The sequence below is a fragment of the Artibeus jamaicensis genome, unplaced genomic scaffold (genome assembly GCF_021234435.1).
Source record: "Artibeus jamaicensis isolate MK-2021 breed Jamaican fruit bat unplaced genomic scaffold, CSHL_Jam_final contig_60, whole genome shotgun sequence".
NCBI classification, from domain to species: Eukaryota; Metazoa; Chordata; class Mammalia; order Chiroptera; family Phyllostomidae; genus Artibeus; species Artibeus jamaicensis.
In genome coordinates, this window is record NW_026521900.1 from 2,813,900 (window position 1) to 2,829,816 (window position 15,917).

The following is a 15,917-nucleotide window of genomic DNA, read 5'->3' on the forward strand; positions in this document are numbered from 1 at the left end:
CCTGAAAATGAATAGGAATCGTAAAACTGGGTGTAATCTTCTGAGAAAAGCTCATCTGGATTGACGCTGGAGGCTTGCATCGGCTTGATTGTCTGAAATGACTACAATACCCCCAAGGCAGGTAAAGCCTATATATTGACCTGCCTCCATTTTCTCCCCGGTGGTCTCCTGGAAGCATTTGTTCTGAAGACCTCTGTTCTTGTCATCTACTGCTACATAATAAACCACCCCAAAATGGGTAGTGTGAAACAACAGTCATTTATTTTGCTCACAAACCTCCAGTCTGGGCAAAGCCAATGGAGACAGCTTGTTTCTGCTCCACACAGCCTCTTCTGGGTGGGTGAGGGCGGGCGGTGAGGTGCAAAGAATAGGGTGTGACTTGACAGCTGGGGGCTGGAATCATCCAAAGGCTCTCTCACTCACATGTTTGCTGGGACCTCACCTGCGGTTGACTGGCCTCTCCATGTGGCTTCTTGGCTTTCTTACAGCGTGGTAGCTGGGTTCTAAGGGTGTGTGTCCCCAGGAGACAGGGTAGAACTGCAAAGTGTTTTTGTGACCTAGCTATGGAAGTCACACAGCTTAGCTTTTGCTGTTTTCTAATGGATGAGGTAGATATGAAGCCCTGATCAGGTTCAAGAGAAGAGGATATGATCCCACCACTGAAAATGTCATTGTCATAGCAATGTCATTGTCACATAGAAGGAAAGCCTGTGGAGTGGGAGATATTGTGATGGCTATATTCATCTGCTCAGGCCGCCATAATAATACCACAGACTGCATGGCTTAAACAACTGAAATTTATTTTCTCACAGTTGTGGAGGCTGAAAGTCCTAGATCAAGGTATCGGCAAAGTTGATTTCTTCTGAGGCCTCTCTCTTCTGTGCCCTCACATGGTCTTTCCTCTGTGTGTGCACATCCCTGGAGTCTCCTCTTTTTATAAGGACACCAGTTCCATTGGATTAGGGCCCACCCTTAGGACCTCATTTAACCTTAATTACCTGTTAAAGGCCCTGTCTCTTAATATAGTCACACTGGGGGTTAGTGCTTTAACTTGTGAATTTGAGGGGACACAATTCAGTCCATAGCAGTGGCCATCTTAGAAAAGTACAATATGCCACAAGCCCTTAACTGTTTTCCTCTCTTACTGCCTCTCAAGCTGAAATCATCCTTCTCAGGTGATAACCACTTATCAAAAGGGCAGTATTGAGTTTGAACTGCAGGTAAGGTTTGCAAGATACTGCCCCGCAAATGTCTTTCCTTCCATGAGCCGACTCCACCTGCTAAGCCTGGGGTACAAAAATATTGGAGGACAACCAGCATAAGAGCAGTGGCCATTTGTAAACCAAGGACAAAGAAAAGCAGCTGCCACTCCTCTCTGGTCATCCTGGTTTGATGCAATGAAAGACAGAAGGTGCTAGAAGGTGTGGCTTATTTTTGTTCTCTCCTGCTGTGCTTGCAGCGCTGCTTCCTGACTGCTGGCCCTGCTGAGCCACAGCCATACCACACTAGACCCACCACCAGACACAGATATGTCCTCTGTGGGCTTTGCCCCAGGCTCTCCATGGCTCCACACTGGCAGCTAGATGTGCCTGCCAGCAGAAGGACTCTTCTATGTGACTCTTTTATGACCCTCCAGCTTTCCCTCCAGACCTTTCCTTTCCCAGACTCTTCCACAGTTGGGTCAAGTCTTGCTCCATTATCAAGCCTTTACTTCATAATCCACATCACTGTCTGAGCCCCTGACTGGTCTGATACTCCTCATCCTCTCTGTCCCAGTATCTTCACAGTAATGCTAGGATCTGGGTGGCCTCCCATGAATTTAATGAGAATTATTTATAATGGAGACCTCAGGGCTAACCAGGGCCCCCACCTCCCTGAGGCCTAGCCCATGTCCTTGAGATAGAACATGTACACACATACCTCTAAGTAACTATACTTGAAGACAAATGCGGTCAGTATTGTAGGGTAGATAGAAACGATGTAGCTCAGGGGCTCAAGGGACCATTTTCTGTAGTGGAAGGAGTAGTCAGGATTATTTGACACTTTATCATTTAATCAGAGTTGTATGTAAACTCTGGCTGCTCAGTAACTGTGCCCTGAGCAAGGTTTGCGCAGTGGAGGGAGAGGAAACCAAAAGGTTCAGAGCAGAGTTTCCGGTTGAGAGTGGGGCGCATCTCCCTGTCTCCACTCCCTGAATGGTGGTGTTGGAATTAGGTTAGGGCAGCAGAGGTGTGTGCCCTTTGAGGACTGTGTGAAGCTGGGAGAAGCCTTAGCTTCTCTGTGAGGGCCCCAGGCACCCTCTCTACCACAGAGCGCTTCAGCTCCTGGCTCTGGGTGGTTCTCATTAGGCCAGGCACCAAGGTGTGTCCTCACTTTTTCCATGATGTCATTCTCTCCCCCAGGCTTTTAAAACAGTGTGAACATAACAAAACACTGGAGAGTCCCTGGTTCTGCACATTGCACTTGAAGGGGACAGGTCCCTCCCATATTCAACGACAGCACCAACATTAAAAAAAAAATTAACTCACCCAACAAGTTAATAAATCAGTTTGATACGCTGAGCTCACTTTCAGGTGACTTTTAAGAGGTCTCAACCTCAAGAGTGAAACACTTTTAACACACCCTCCATTATATGTATATTTATTTACTTATAAATTACATTCATGAGCTAATGTTTTTTTGCAAAGATCACAGGGCCGAATATATGTGTGTGAGGTCTATTATTAATAACAGAAGTTGACAATCCGTACCTCAAATTATCTTCTTGTTAAGCTTGAAGTTTTAAAAGCATACTCCTTTTCAAATCTGATGAGATTGCTGTTGCTCTCTCCTAATGTGGCTTGCAGAGCTCTAGAATTAGGAGAACTGTGAGCTCTACCAGTTCCTTCCTAGCTTAAACTTGCATTCCTAGTGTTATCTTCAAAGCCACGGTTTCTTTCAAGGAGCCACATCAAGCCCTTGACTATTTTGTGAGTTAGAGCTAGATAACATAAGTCTGTAAATCCACATTCCACTCGACATGTCACTTGTACCCAGCTATTTACTAAAAGTGAAAAATTATGTGAAGGATGCTGTCCAAGTGAAGGGACTGCCCCTCTTCCCTCAGCATTCCTTACCTGCCATACTGGATGTGAACATACAGTCCCAATGAGGTGCCGGGGTCAATCTATATGGTGCATATTGGTCATTGTAATAGTCAGCTCTTGCTTCAATAATGCTGCAGAACAAACACTCCAAAACTCAGTGGCTTACAACAATAAGCATTATTTTTCTTGCTCATGGCTTTATAGGACTGTGGGGTTGGATTGACCTTGGCTGGGCTGGGCTATTTCAGGCTGCAGACTGGCTAGTTTTGGTTTCAGGTTGCAGATTTTGTGCAGGTCTGGAGGCCAGGCTGATGTGACTCCAGCCACCTAGGACCTGCTCTTCTCTTGGTGATGGCAGAAGCTTCAGAGGGCAAACCACACCATGCAATGCATTTAAAGTGCCTGCTCACAAGTCATGTCTGATAATACTCCTTTGGTCAAAGCAAAGCACATGGTCATGCCCAACTGTCTTGGGGTGAGGAGAGTATATCTCACCCATAGTGGGAGGCACTGGCCAAAAGTATTCATTCTATTGCATATGACTGACAGATTAGGATTAATAAACCAAACTACCACAGTGACATAGACAGAAATTCTAAAGTTCTGATATCTTCTTTCTATCTGTATTAGTTTTCTAGGACTGCCATAACAAAGTACCACAAACTGGGTGGCTTATATAACAAATTTTTGTTTCATAGTCTGGAAGCTGGAAGTCTGAGATCAATGTGTCAGCAGAATCTTTTTTTCTGAGGGCTCTGAGGAAGGATCTGTTCCTGGCCTCTCTCCTTAGTTTACCTTTCCCCTGTGTCTCTTCACATTGTCTCTGCTCTATGCATTTCTGGGTCCAAATTTCCCCTTTTTATAAAGACACTAGTTGTATCTTTTTAGGGCCTACCCTAATGAACTCATTTTGACTTGATATAAAGACCCTATCTCCAAATAAGGTGCTAGACGTTAGGACTTCAACATATAACTTTTTAGGGGAGGGCACAGTTCATCCCATTAACACTACCCCGAAAGGATTGTCTTGTGTACCACTCAGGATGTGTTCCTCTACTTTGGAGATTTTCTGACATAGAGATCAGTGGAGAAGGTTCTCTTCCACCTGGCCATGCCTGACACTTCTTGGCCCAGTGTCAAGCAGAGGACAAAAACTCTAGACTTTCAGACTCCACCTCGAGCCCCAGGACAACCAGGAGAAGCCCTGACCTCTTTGGCTGCACCATATTCAAGTCTTAAATTCACCAACACATGCCACACTCAGTTTGCTTGGGAGGGAAAGAATCTATCCTATTGGACAAAAGGTTTCATGGAGGCAAAATCTATGTGTCAGTCTTAGCACACGTGAAATGAGTACTTGGCCTTTCTTTAGTGGGATGTTGTGATGTTTGATGTTTGCCAGAAGAGCCCAGAGGAAAGGGCAGGATAAATCCCACAGATGATTTTATAGAACACTGCTTTTCTCATTCATACTCAGGAAGGGGTCTGGGACAAATGATGGAACTCACACAAGTTTGTGTTCCAAAAAACAGGCAGAATGGGCCGGCATGTACTCATGCAGTAAATATCTTTAACACTTTATAGGAGAGTGCAAGGAGGCAATTCTCTTAGCTGGCTGCCCCGTAATGTTGGTCTGATTCATTCCCGAATGATGTAGCCCATATGTGCTCCCTGCAATAGCAGAAACAAGTGTCCTTTCTGCCCTGTCAGCATTTTCTGTTCTGGCGTAAATTAGGTACACTCTAGCCATTTCATTAAGAAATTATGTCTCTGATGTGGCGTGTCAGGTTTCCAGAGCTGGACAGAAAAGCCTGCTTGTGACTGGGACAGCCATTTCCCTTGAATACAATGATAGCTCCTGAGACACCTGGCCAGTAGGTAGAGAAGGAGGAAGAAGAGGAGGCATAAGGAGCCCCACTAGACATACCACCGCAGACTACAACGACGAGACCATAACAGAACCATCAGCAGCTTCCTTTCTTCCTCCCCACCACCATGCCTGGTGTGGACTACTCCAGACATCTGGAATTATGACTGGTTAAATGCAGTCGAACACAGATTTCTTTTTGTGGAAATATTCTGATCTAAGACCCAGGAGGGCAGGGATATTGGGTAATTGCCATCCTTGCAATAAACATATTATGGAAGTTTATAAACTTGGCTTATCTCTTGGCTGCTTTAGGCTTCTGGTGTGCCTGGTATGGCTTTGATTTTGCAATCTCAGAGACGATAGGCAGACTTTCTTCTCCTTGCATTAACAGTGCAATCTGATAAACATATCTGTGGGAAGTCCTGTTTGGGGTAGTTTGGGCAGACCAAAGGACAGCATACTTTTTACGAAATAAATATGCATTTAGAAAGCATGTATGTGACCCAACTGGAGTTGGGAAGAATGGAAAATATCACAAGATATTCTGTGCACACAATATCTAATCTCTCTTTCAGACAGAAGGAATTCAAATGAGCCTCTGCCATTAAAACTTTGATTATCAGAAACTTCATTTTAATCAGAGCTTGCCATAAACTCGGTGTGCTTAGCTGACTTGTGTGTTTAACATTCTTGATATTATATGCTGTTCCAATTATCCAAATTTTTCTTAAACTCAATTTCCCAGGGCTTCGTGGTGTTCAGCTAATCAAGCTTTAACTTTTTAAAAAAGTGTTTATTTCTTGCTCACTGTATACACACTATATAAATATACACACAGGCACCAGATCTTGGAAGATGTAGGCAGACAAAGGCACACCCACCGTGTGGGACTTCACTGATAAAGGGGCAATTCTGGTGCTGTTGGGAATTTAAATGGCGCCAACTTTATTTCTGATTACTTCAGTGTCCTATGGGAACGTTTTCTTGCCACCACCCAGTGCCACCTCACCCTCCCCCGGGCCCTAGTATTGACCACTTAAGGCAGAGGACGTGCTCTGTGGGTAGATATGGACTTTGCTGGGTGCTGGTTTTCCTCTTCCCCCTTCTTAGTCATTTAGGAAGATTGGCCTTCAGGAATGTGGTTAGCACACGCTGCACTCATAACTCAACCCAGTCTATCACAGCACACAATCACAGGAAATACCGAATGTCATTACAAAGTGTACACTCACGCATCGGTTCCCACACACACCACATGTCGCAGTGCACACATACCCATATTGCACCCAGACACATTACCACATACCCTCCATTCTGCACCCACAACTTGCTGCTCGTGCTCTGCATATACTTGGACCCCAGGGATTAGGGGAGAGGATAGACTTTTTTTTAACCCCTGAGGCTGCTTTGTTTCCCATCCTAGGTTCTGCTCACAAGGGTCAAGAATTGTTAAGAAACTAGATCTTGCCCCCACCACAGAGATAGTGCTGTTTCAGTGGAGGGACAGGAGGCCTGCTCTTGCCTCCCTTAGACCTGACATGACTGCGTCCTGCAGACTGGCTGCGCAAAGCCAAATGTCCATTTAGCATCTTCTGTGCAGGCCTATCATGTCCCTTTGCCCTTTGAACCAAGCTCTTCTCTGTCACTGGAATGTTCTTCCCCCCTTTTCTGCCTATTAAAATCTTTCCCTCTCCTCAATGCCTCGCACAAACCCCACCTTCACTGAAGAGGCCAGCTGGAGATGATCTCTCTCATTTAAACTCCTTAAAGTCTTTATTTTCTATAGCACTCATTGGATGCAAAGTAAACACTGCCATTGGGTGTTTAGGTTTTTGTTTTTCGTGTGTGTGCATATAAGAGCAGGGACTTTGTTTTGTATTTCTCTGCCTCCTGTTGATGACTTGCACATAATAGGCACTTCACAAGTGTTTGTGTATGGTGAAAGCAATACTACCAGCTACCAATAATTGAGCACCTAATATGTGCCAGGCATCTTATCTAGGTGATTCTTTTCAAAACTTTTTTGGTTTTGATTAAATACATTTTACATATGCAATAGCTTAATATGTTCTCTTTATATAAATGAATATTTAATACAGACTAAAAAGTGAAAGCCTCTCTCTTTCCACTTCTACCATCTACCCTACCCTATCCCCTTACTTCCTTTCCTAGAGATAGCCACTCTTAATAGTTCGGTCTACCTGACCTCTGTGTGTGTGAATGTGTGTATAATATATATAAAATCCCTGTGACTGATATACATGCATACAAGATATATATACATATAGCTTTAAACACATATAAATGAAATTATACAATATGTACAGAAACTCACTGTTTAAGCCTTACAAAATCTTAACAGAAGTCTAATAATTTTTATTTTAGATTTAAGAAAATTTGAGACAAAGAGAGGTGAATTAACCTTTCCAGGATGACATAGGTGAAAAGCAGAAGAGGCAGGATTATGAACCTGGCCTCTGCTCTCTCATCCAAATCATCGTGGGGTTTACACAGCAGCCTCTGGACCACCTATATCAGAACCCTGGACAGCTTGCTAGATGTGTACGTTTTTACCTGCCCCTCAGCCCCGGGTTCTGACTCAGTAGGTTAAGGTTGAGGCTCTGGATTCTGTAGGGTCGCAATCACGCACAGGTGATTTAGATGTATGCCACGGTTTATAAACACGCATCTGTGAAGGCACTACAGGTGGTTTCCTATTTTCTAGCACTTGTCTACACCAACTAGAGGGACAGTGGAGTGGTGGTGCAGCCATCTTGAGCTATGCTACATAGGTTCAAATCCTGGCTCTAATACTTCCAACTGGTAACTTGGGCAAATTAATTAATTTCTCTGGGCCTAAGTCTCCTCGTCTATAAAATTGGGATGGTAGATAATAATTCCTTACTCATAGGGTTTTTGTGAGGATTAAATGGCATTTATAGACATAAAGTATAACAGACATACAGAGTTGCTACTGTTGTTAGAACCAAACTATTCTGGAACCATTCTGGTGCTCCTTAGGTCTCTCCAGCAAGTGTTTAACAGTAGGGTTACACATTGTGGTTCTTGGTGATGTTCTCAGATTGGGTCTTTCCTGAGGGCACCTGCCCAAACATCTTGCTTGAGTCTGCCTAGGAAGATCCACGAGTTGAGGCCACTCCCTGTCCATCCGCTCTAGTGATAGGCAGCTGGAAGGAGTTCTAAAACATCTAGCTATTCCAAGAGGCTTTCCCTGGTGTCTAATCTATTTCTTTTCCTGCTGCTTGTTTCAGAAGGCAGCCCTTTGTGGATGCTGCTGGGGTCCAGCCAGATTCTCTGTGCTGACCACAGCTCTCGTCCCCAGCTGAGTGGCTCACAGCTTACACCTTCTATGGTATTCTATGCAGAGCTGTTCTTGCCTACTGAAACAGCGTCTCCCAGAGCTGATGGTTTGAGACTGGTGTGCCCTCTTGTCCCTGTGGTGAAGGCCTGCAGTAAATGACTAACTGATATGGGGTGTATAAAGCCTGGGCCCCTTGTGTCAAGTATAGTGGTAAGTAACTATGATGCTGCCACCCATGCCCTGCAACAGGCCAAAGCTAGACTTTGGCCAAATCTCCACCTTGCTTGGCTTCTTCCCCTGTCCTACTCTGTTTCCCTCCCATCTTTACCTTTGTTTTCCTGAGAGCCCTACCTCACTCATTCATCTGCACAGGAATCCGTGTCTGCTGTCTGCTTCTAGTTAACCTAAACTAGGACATTGCTGGCCACCATGGCCTGCGATAATAATGTTGTCATTGTACAAGCCACCTCTTGGCTTCTTTGTCCCCCACTTAAATAATTATTAGTTCCTTTCCAGAGCCTGTTTTCTAATCTCTTATCAGAAGCTGGCGTGAGGGGAAAGTATAATAAATGAAAGAGGGAGCCATGGTGCAGTGTGACACCAAGAAACCAGTTACCTGGGAGCCAGAAACAGTGGAAAGGTTCCACTCAAACCAAGTGCCAGGTTCACTGGTTGGAGGCACTTATTTGTCCCTCTTTTTCTGCACTTTCTGCACTCTTGAAGTCAAGATCTCTGAACACCACAAAATAACAGTGCTGTTTGCTACAGATACATTAAACCTAACATAGTGAAGGCTGCACAGATGGGAAAGGGAAGACATTGTTAAACCCGTTTATGTCATTGCACTGGATGTTTGGAGGGTAAGGAAGGTGCTGGCAGTTCACACAGGCCACTAATGTGGACCTGCCTCAGTCTATTATAGAAACAAAATGGCCACCAGGAATGCTTGTGTCCTGCCCACTGGCTTTTGGTTGAGCACTTACTTGACAAATATCTGTTGACATCAGAGCCTTTATGTTTCTCTCTGCAGTGTGGTTCCCTGAATACTATCTTTCCAGAAAGAATCTGCTGTACTGTTGGACATTTGGTTTTTCACTCCCTTTAGTAGTTCTCCAAACAAAGCTGTGTGATATGTAGCTTGTTTCTTCCCTTCAGAGGTCAGGGCTGGAGGCCTGGAAAGGGGACATCAGACACAATTAAAGAAAGATGCTTTGTTTTGCTATAAAAATTACTTGCAATTTTAATGCAAAATGTGATACTAGGGAAAATGTAAAAAACCCAAGCACCCAAGGGCAAGCCTAGCAACTCTCTATGTAGTTTTTAAAAGTTTTATTTATTGATTTTGGAGAGATAGGAAGGGAGGGAGGGAGAGAGAGATTGTTGTCCCACTTATGTATGCATTCCTTGGTTGATTCTTGTATGTGCCCTGACCAGGGATGCAGGGATGAAACCTACAACTTTGCCATGTTAGGATGACACTCTAACCAAGTAAGCTACCTGTCCAGAGCCTTCTGCATAAATCTTAACTCACAAATAAATACTTAGTCATCTAATATGTCTTCCTCAGCTTCAAGGTAAAGCCTTTGAGTTACTTTCAACCATGTTTCGCATTTTCAACAATGTCAGGCCTGGATAAATATTCCCAGCTCCCTGCTAACTGGATGCATTCATATAGATGGTCCAATATTCACTTAATTAACCAACAATATATATATTTAATAGATTTTATTTTTTAGAGCACTTTTAGGTTTACAGAAAAACTGGGTAGATGGCATAGAGTCACCAGATTTCTTCCCACCCTAATTTTCCCCTATTATTAATGTCTTGCAGTAGAATATTGGTTCAATATTGATGAATCAATATTTGTAAAGTATTTTTAACTAATCTCCATAGTCTATATTGGGGTTAACTCTTGGTGCTGTACATTCTATGGGTTTTGTCAAGTGTACTGTGTCATGCATCCACCATTACAGTATCACATAGAGTGGTTTCACCATCCTAAACATCCACTGTGCTCCAACTATCCATTCCTACCTTTCTCTCTCCTGAATCCCTGGCAGCCACTGATCTTTTTACTGTCTCTATAATGTCATATAGTTGGACTCATGGTATGGAGCCTTTTCAGATTGGCTTCTTTCATTTCTTAATATGCATGTCTTTTCATGACTTGATAGCTCATTTCTTTTTGTACTGAATGATATTCTGTTGTCTGGATGTACATACCCCTTATATACTAGACATGGGTGTGACAACTAAAGAGATCCAAAGGAGGCAAAGAATCAGTCTTTACCGTCAAGAAACTTCTAATCTAGTAGGGGAGAGAAGGCACACACCATGCAAAGTCAGTTAATAATATTAAACATGCCAATAGATACATATGGAACGAATAACTGCTGTAACAGTTAAGAGGCAGTAAGAGTTCGTGGAGGGCTCGAGAGAGGAAGTGTGATGAGACTAGGACAGGTGAGACAGAGAGGACAGAGACGGGATTGAAAGAAGGCTCTGCATGCCTCAGCTTTTCAGTGTGTGTCCTCTCACCAGGCTATAGACAGAGAAGAGAGAAAAGGGATATGATGTGCTCACAGTGTGTCCACCTCTCTGGCTCAAGGCTGTCCCTGCACAAGAAGTTTCTCTGGCAATGAATTCACAGGGGATCGGCTCATTTCTGCTCTCAACAGGTGAACAACCACACAGAAGGAGAACTGGTGTCTATATTAAATCCCATTTTCAGGCAGCAAATCCTCTTGAATCTTTAGCCAAAATTTTTTTGTGTGTAGAATATAAAGTTTACTTTAGAAGAGAGTATTTTATACTATTTGTGTGTGTGTGTGTGTGTGTGTGTGTGTGTGTGGTAAAATAGGTAGTAGGATACCAGAACATTTATATTCTAGTCTTCATATTTTTCTGCATTAAAAAAGAAATATGGAACACTTCAATTCATGTGTCATTATTGCACAGGGGTCATGCTAATCTTCTCTGTATTGTTCCAATTTTAGTATATGTGCTGCTGAAGTGAGCACTACACTATTTTTTTATTGTGGTGAAATACACATAATATAAAATTCACCATCTTAACTCTTTGTAAGTGTAGCGTACAGAGGCATTAAGTACATTCACATTGCTGTGCAACCATCACCACCATCCGTCTCCAGAACTTTGTCTTCCAAAACTGAAATTCTATTCCCATTAAACACCATTTTCCCCTGCCCCTACCCTGAGCCCCTCCAACCATCATTCTACTCTCTGTCTCTATGAATTTGGCTACTCTAGGAACCTCATATAAGTGCTACCCTACAATATTTGTCCTTTTGCATCTGGCTTACTGTTTTCCATAGTGGTGGCACCATTTTACACTCCTGTCAGCAGTGCACAAGGGTTCCAGTTTCTCCACAGCCTCACCGATGCTTGTTGTCTTCTAGTTGGGTTTTTTCTTTTTTTTTTTTATAATAGCCATCCTAATGGGTGTGAAGTGGTCTCTCATTGTGGTTTTGATTTCTTTAGCTAAACTTTTATTTGTTAGGAAAGGAGTTGAGAGTAATGATTCCTCTACAGGATGATAATTGTAAGTGCACTCCAGTTTGCCCCTTAGTGGCCAGCCTTCCTGCCTTTGGCAGTTCACCTATGTCCTCTGGGGCCTCTTGTATAAAATGTTAAAATCCCTTCCCCACACCCATCTCCCTTCCCCAGGGATGATCAGTGTTATGTAAAAGGCTCTTCTAAATATTTAAATGCACACAGATATGCACCTATGAGAAGCATAATATAGTTGTGTTTTATCTTTTGTTAATTCAGTTTTTAAATGGCAAGCATGTTACAGTGCAGGGTGCCCAAGAGCTGGGTGGAGAGGCCTGGGTAATCCCAGAATAAGAGCATTGGCTGCTGGATGAGGGGGATTAAGGAACACAGAATTGGGAGCCACCCTTCATGTTTCCCTTTTCCCCACCTCTACTAGCAAGATTTTTGGTTTCGTTTTTGCAAGACATTCCAGCGTCTTGTAAGCACACACAAGACTTTCCAGGAAAGCCAAGACCAAGGCCTGGCTGATTGGGCTGATAAAGATGCAGTCAGCCACTTTTTAATTTGGACAGTTTATTACTTACAGAAATAGTGAAAGAAGATTAGCCAAAGGTGCCAGCTCCCTGGGTCTTTGTCCCACACTACAGAGGATGACACTGAAACAAATGGGGCTGGATGAGCTAATTCTTATCTGGCAGTATAAAACTAGGCAGTTTATGGTTGGCAGTTCTGTCCTGAAGGGGGCTGTGTGGAAGTCTCATACCTCATGAGGACCCAGGAAGTGATGAGAAATAGTCTCCTGAAAGCTTCCTAGGGGACATAGAGGGGTATTATGGGCTGAATTATGTCACCCCCAGCCCAAATTCATACTGTTGATTTCCTAACCCCCACTACCTCAGAATATGACTGTGCAGACAGATGGCCCATAACTTAATGGTGGTTTGACTTAAGATTTTTCAACTTGACAATGGTGTGAAAGAGATATGCATTCAGTAGAAACCGTACTTCGAATTGCGGATTTTGAGCTTTTCCTGTGCTCATGATATGTGCTGTGATACTATTTCATGATGCTGGGAAGCAATAGCAAGATGATTTTACCCAACTGTAGGCTAATGTAGATGTTCTGAGCACATTTAAGGTAGGCTAAGCTAAGCTATGATGTTCGGTAGGTTAGGTACATTAAATGTATTTCATCTTACAATATTTTCAGCTTATGATGGGTTTATTGGGATTTAACCTCATTATGAGCCAAAGAGCATTTGTATATGGAAACAGGACCTGTAAAGAAGTGGTTAAAAGAAGACCATGTGGCCTTAACCGATCTGGCTCAGTTGGTTGGGTATCAGTTTGCAAAGCAAAGGCTAGCCAGTTTGATTCCTGATCAGGACACATGCCTGGGTTTGGGGGCAGGTCCCTGGCCAGGGGCATTCAAGAGGCAACGATGGATGTTTCTCTCTCACATCAAAGGTTTTCTCCTCTCTTTCTCTCTCCCTTCCCCCTCTCTAAAATAAATAATATATATATTTTTTAAAGAAGACAATCACATGGATGGGCCCTAATCCAGTCTGGTGTCTTTATGAGAAGAGGCAATTAGGACATGCACATGCACAGAGGGAAGACAATGTACAGACACAGGAGAAGCCAACCATCTACAAGCCAAGGAGAGAGGCCTGGAGAAGATCTTTCCCTCTTTGCCTTCTGAGTGAAACAACTTTGCTGACACCTTAATCTTGGACTTCCAGCCTTTACAATGGTGAGAAATTCAATTTATGTTGTTTAAGCCACCCAGTCTCTGGTACCTTGTTATGGTAGCCGAAGCAAACTAATACAAGAGGCAAATAGAAAATGGCCTCAGGGCTACTCCTCATAAGCCTACATCTTCCCATGTTCTGCCAAGACTCAGATTAGCAGCAGTTCAAGCCTTTCCTTCATGGCCCATGTGGACATGTGCAGGGCACCATGGGGGAGCTGTTCCTAGGGGAACACCTATCTGCTTTGTGGATAATGAGATATCGTGTGATATCCATGACTTCCAAATATGTTCATGCGCATGCGCGCGCACACACACACACACACACACACACACATATTCACTTGAAAAGGTGTGAAGTATGGTTTTTAAAAGTTTTATTTTAAAGATGGGTTTATGCTCTGCCTACTGTTTTGAAAGATTTTTTTTTTTTGCTTAATGGGCAGTATTGCAGGCTGTCTCACAGTGGCAACTGTCCCCTGGATCACCGCCATAGTAGTCTACTCTTGAGGCTGCCATTTCCACAGACCATCCCCTGAGTCCCCACCTTCCTGATGGTGACATTAGTATCTTCAGAGGTGACCCAGTAAGGGAACTATTGTATTTTCAACACCAGAGGTCATGGTGACTTAGATAGGACAGTGGCAATTAGGATGGAGAAAATTAGATGAATTTGAGATTTGTGGAACATATGTAAAATCTCACCCATTTTTCTCCCCACTGCATTCCTCTTCCCTAGTTCATATGTGAAAAGTCCTTCCAAATATTTAATGCACACAAATCTCCACATACAAGTGCCATTTCATCTTTTATTTGTTTATAAAGTAGAGTCATACTATGCTAATAGTAAATCATACTATTTTTTTCAGGATGCTTCTTTTCACCTGATGACATGTGAGCAGCCTTACATATCAGAACCTATATATGTTGCTTATTCTCTTTTTATCAGCTGTATGCTATTCCATGCCAGTATGAAACATTATATTATATATTTTTAACTATACCATTATTGGCAAACACAGAGGTTGGCCCTATTTTTAATGTTACAATAAGTACCCTTGGATGTGCAATTTTGTTCTTTCCAGAGTCTCTGTAAGAATGATTTCTAGAGTGAAAGTATTGTCAGGAGGTATATACCCAACAGAAATGTGCTTCCATGTGCACCAAAAACACATACAAGAATGTTCTTAGCAGTACTACTTGCATAGCCCCAAACTGGAAACAACCCAGATGTTCTTCACCACACAATGGAATAGTCGAGTTCCATCTAGCAATGAATGGAATTCTATACAGCAACAAAAATAAATTCTCTGCTTCATAGAACAACATAGATGAAGCTTAAAAATATAATATTCAGTGAAAGATGCCAGACATGAAAGAATATAACTACATAATTCCATTTATGGGATGTTCAAAAATAGGCAAATTCTGTTAGAAGTTAGGATAGTGGTTACCTTTGGGGGAATTTACTGATGGAGAGAGGACACAGGGGGCTTCTGGGTACACATAATATTCTCTTTCTTGATCTATGCAATGGTTACCTGGAGGTGTTCAGTGTCTGAGCCACACGTGATTTGTGTACTTTTTTATAATCATGCTCTATTTCAATAAAAGTTTCCCTGCATTACTTTAAAGGCACATGTGTTTAAAATAGTGATTGCAACTATCAAATTGCCCTCCAAAATGGTGGCACCAATTTGCACACTCACCAATAACACACATGCATTCTTTCCTCACATCCTTGCCAACAGTGATGCTGGAAGGCTTTTTGATTTTTTGCCAATTTGATGGCATTTGCATTTTCCTAATCACCAGCAAGTTGAATATCTTTCATGTTTATTGGCTATTTGCATGTCTTTTTTAATGAATTACTGTTTATACTTTTCCCCAGTTTTCTATTGAACTGTTTGGTTCTTATTTATGTATAAAGGATATTAACTTTTTGTTGGATGTGTTGCAAACATGTTCTCCTAGAGCACCTTTCATCTTTTCACTTTGTTTATGGCACTTCTCAGAGGCCTGCTGGGGCAAGGTAAGCAACACAAATAAGTGATGCAGGCTTGGAGGGCTGTGACCGGCCTGGGAGTGTGCATCCCTCTGCTGGGCTGTGGCCAAGCATTGCCAGTGGGAAGGTAGGAACCAGTGTGCTAGATCTCATTCTTCAGGGGATGCTGGAAATAAGGACTCTTGTAGGAAAACTTCCAATTTTAAAATGCTGGCAACTTGTTAAAAATGTTAAGCACTGTAAGAGACAACACATGTTCAGACTGGGTGGGATCTGCAGGACACCAGTCTGCAGCCTCTGGCTGGCACTGTGTTTCACTGCAGAGGAGGTTTGTGTTGTCACGTCTGTCCATCTTTTCATGAGTTTTG

At 42.9% G+C, this 15,917-nt stretch overlaps 1 non-coding gene across 1 annotated transcript; it reads right to left on the minus strand.

The window, feature by feature from the left end:
• Positions 1–11,194: 11,194 nt before the first annotated feature.
• LOC119064109 (U6 spliceosomal RNA) lies at positions 11,195–11,298 on the minus strand. Its single transcript, XR_005085305.1, has one exon. It is a non-coding gene; the product is annotated as a U6 spliceosomal RNA (small nuclear RNA).
• Between the last annotated feature and the right edge of the window lie 4,619 nt (positions 11,299–15,917).